This window comes from Panicum virgatum, chromosome 2N (genome assembly GCF_016808335.1).
Source record: "Panicum virgatum strain AP13 chromosome 2N, P.virgatum_v5, whole genome shotgun sequence".
Classification (NCBI taxonomy): Eukaryota; Viridiplantae; Streptophyta; class Magnoliopsida; order Poales; family Poaceae; genus Panicum; species Panicum virgatum.
In genome coordinates, this window is record NC_053146.1 from 46,533,527 (window position 1) to 46,537,479 (window position 3,953).

Here is a 3,953-nt window from a genome sequence, read left to right on the forward strand (position 1 = left end):
ATAGAGATGGCGGGAACCGACCTCTCTAGCTATAAAAGGGGCCTCCCACCACTCTCTCTCACACACCACTTGGAAACCTCTCTCTCTCTACACTCTCTTGTGACCTGTACTCCTTAGGGTAGTGGAGCTAGGCTAGTACTTCATCTCCTTAGCGGATCCAGTCGTCCTCGTGGTCGGCGAGCAATCCTCGGCCTCTGGTATGGCTTTGTACTACGACTTTCTTTATATTAATCATTCAGAGTTCGTTCTTGGTTATCTTGCTATGTTCGTAGCTTGCTTAGCCTTGATCAATGTTTTATCAAGTTATATTAATTGCATGCTTAGACCAGATAATCTGGGTAAGGATATCGGTTTGTTGTGCTTTCGGGCTTGCCTTAGCATCTTACCTGTCCATCCGAAGGGTGGGGGACCCGGGGGTGCTAGGGTAGCGACCTCATATGCGGGCATGGTGCCCGGGTATGCGGGATCCTTCGGATATGACAGTACTCCACGGTGTGACTGGGGTAGACCGCAGGTGGTGACAGCCCTGTCGGTTCGCCGGGAAGCTGCTTCTCGGTTAGTGTACTCCCGACGTTCGGGTACGGTGTAGGAGTTCATGCAAAGATGAAACGGGACTGGATGTTCTCCAGTGCGGGTCATTCTCCCCGATGTCCCTAATTTCCCGGCACCTAAAGCTCTAAGCAACGCAGCTAACGTAACTTATCCACTAACATGATTAGTATAACTGGAATCTTTGCCTATGCTCCCACTAACCTTAGGATTGCTTGTTATTTCTTTATTCATGAGAGTTGGTTGTTCTGTGTGTGTGTCACATTACCCTTGATTATCTTTATCATATATCACTTACCCCTGTATAGTCACTTTACACAACTTAGCCATCCCTTGGGAAAATATAAATAACAATACCCTAAATACTTCCGGGTAAAATGCTACAACGGTATATCCGTGCGCTTGCGGATCCTTTTGGAAACGTTAAGACATACCACACGGCATTTTCGAGGCGCCGTTGCTAGAAACTAACCACTCCTAGAGATGACGCTAAGAAATGCCAACAAGCATTTCTGGCGCCGTTGCCGGGGATGGCACTAGGTGTAAAGTATATTTACTAAAGTACATAAACATGGCAATATAAGTAAGAGGTAGCTACTGCTTATACAGGCCAATGCGTTTATCTTTTTGTTTTCTCCTGATTGGATGAAAACAGGGTAGTGTATGTTTGGTTTCTCCTTGCCGACAAATTTCATTGAAAATCCCGAGAAGCTCATGAGAAGGGTCCGACCTCACGTCGTTCCTCCTCCGATCTCGCAGTCGACAAGTGAACCAGCTTCCCAAGCACCATCAACTGAACTCATGGCTGAGAAGACTCTCCACGACTTCTCCGTCCCCTCAGCTGCCAATGTGGCAACTGGACCCAACGTTGATGTTGGGGACGTGAACTTTGAGCTAAGTCCAGCCTCATAAACATGGTGCAGGCTTGCCCATTCTGTGGCAAGCCGAATAGGACGCCAACGCTCATCTCCGGAACTTTCTGGAGCTTTGCAAGATCGTAACCATACGGGGCGTTATGGCTGATGCTATCAGGCTCCGCCTGTTTCCTTTCTGCCTCCTGGGGAAGGCGAAACAGTGGTTTTATCAGAACAAGGAAGCCGTCAGCACGTGGGACAAATGTTCCACGACGTTCCTCGCTAAGTTCTTCCCGTTGGGCAAAACCAATGCCCTACGTGGAAGAATTTCAAGTTTCCAGCAGACAGGAATGGAATCCATCCCAGAAGCTTGGAAAAGGCTGCAAGAGTACATACTCGCCTGTCCTCATCATGGGATGGACGAGTGGCTCGTGCTACAAAGCTTCTACAATGGGCTAACGACTACATCCAGAGCCCATCTTGATGCTGCTGCTGGAGGAGCCTATCTTGATCTCACGATTGGCAAGGCTACGGCCTTAATTGAAAAGATGGTCTCCAACCAGGGCTGGAATGAGGAACGTTCCCAGCTCAGAACCAAGGGCGGAATGCATACCGTCAAGGAGACGGACATGCTCGCCGCCAAACTAGACCTCCTACTCAAACATCTGCACGAAAGGGTAGAATTCAAGAAACACAAAGAAAACTACGCCCAAGCTATGAACTCATACTCAGCGTGCGAAGTTTGTGGTGATGGTGGACATTCGGGGAATGACTGCCCCGAGACCCGTGAAGATGCAGCGTACATCAACAACAACACCGGGTTCCGTCCACAAGGAGGCCCGGGGTGGGGTCAATCACACCCACCATTCCAAGGAGGAGGTAACAACTATAACTCAAATTTCAATTCGAATTTTAATTCAAATCAACCCTCCTTGAGAGACTTAGTCTTTGGCCAAGCTAAAATAAATGAGTCTCTAAATAGAAAGTTTGCTGCCAACGATAAAATTTTGGAAAGTATTCATGCAAAAGTTGAAACTCTTTCTTCTGCTCATAAAAATCAATTAAGTTTCAACAAAAAGATAGAAAGTCAACTTGTGCATATAGCTGCTGCTGTCCCATTTTCAGAAAAGATAAATGCGGTGACCACGAGGGGTGGTAAGTCCACTCGTGATCCACCGCAGCCTAACCATGCAGAGAAAAAGCAGTAAGACCACAAGCAGAGGAGGAAGCTACAGAACAAGATGACCTAGAAGAACCTAAAGAAGAGAATCCACATAAGACTTTTGACACAAGCTTCCTCCCATTTGCCTCCCGGAAACAAAAGATCACTGTGGACGAGCAGTTCGCTCGCTTTGTTGAGATGATCCAGAAGATACATGTCAACGTCCCATTGCTGGACGTGATGCATGTACCAACCTATGCTCGCTACATCAAGGACATCATCAACGACAAGCGACCGCTACCCACAATGGAGGTTGTGAAGCTCACAGAAGAATGTAGCGCTGCTATACTCAACCAACCTCTGAAAAAGAAAGAAGACCCGGGATGCCCAACGATTAATTGTTCGATTGGCACTCAACACTTCGGCAATGCCTTGTGTGACCTTGGGGCTAGCGTCAGCGTAATGCCCAAGGTCATCTTCGACAGACTCAACTTCACGCATCTGACGCCTACACCGATGCACCTCCAGCTAGCAGACTCTTCAGTTCGCTATCCAGAGGGGATCGCTCAAGACGTTCCAGTCAGAGTTCGAGACTACTTCATCCCAGTTGACTTCGTAGTGCTTGACATGGAAATAGCAAAAGAGACATCGCTCATCCTTGGGCGGCCATTCCTAAGCACTGTCGGAGCACACATCGATGTAGGAGCCGGAGAAATCCGCTTCAACATCAATGGGAAAGAAGAAAAATTCCCGTTTCGGCTCAAGAAGGAACAATGCTCAATGATCGATATCACATCTGGGCCGCGAACACAAAAAGAGACCAAAGTGACCATTCCCAATCAAGATCCTACGACCACACGATCCAGAAGAAGACGATCAAAGAAGGTGTGGCGTAAGGTCGCAAGCTCGTCCTCGTCCAATTCTCCAGGACGAGCAGAGCAGTGGTAATCACAGCAGGAGAAAGGTCCCGCTCGTCAGACTCTAAACGGCGAGCCCTTGCCGAAGGTAAATCGGTACGTATCTCATAATCACCCTCCATCATTTTTCTTTTCTTGATTTTTTTTATTTTTCCCACTACATGTTTGAATTTTCTAAAACACCCATGCATGCTAGAAACATTTCTAGCACTTTTTATTTCTTTTACAAAAATCCAAAAATATTTCTGAGCATGAAAATCCTTTGAAAAATGAATTTAAGTATCTTTCGAAGCAAAGTTTGGCCGGGCATCAAAGTTTTCAAAACATATGGCCATTAGCTAGAGAGCCCCTAGGCCCTGGCTGTCTGCCAGTAGGCCCACAGGGGGGCCGGCCGAAACCTAGGGTCGGCCGACCCCACCTGGCAACGGCTCTCTGCCAACTTTTTCCAACGGCTAGTGAACGTTGTGTGCA

The 3,953-nt window shown here is 47.6% G+C and overlaps 1 non-coding gene across 1 annotated transcript; it reads right to left on the reverse strand.

Moving 5' to 3' along the window:
- Positions 1–1,714: 1,714 nt before the first annotated feature.
- On the reverse strand, positions 1,715–1,821 carry LOC120663100. Its single transcript, XR_005670324.1, has one exon. It is a non-coding gene; the product is annotated as a small nucleolar RNA R71 (small nucleolar RNA).
- Positions 1,822–3,953: the final 2,132 nt, after the last annotated feature.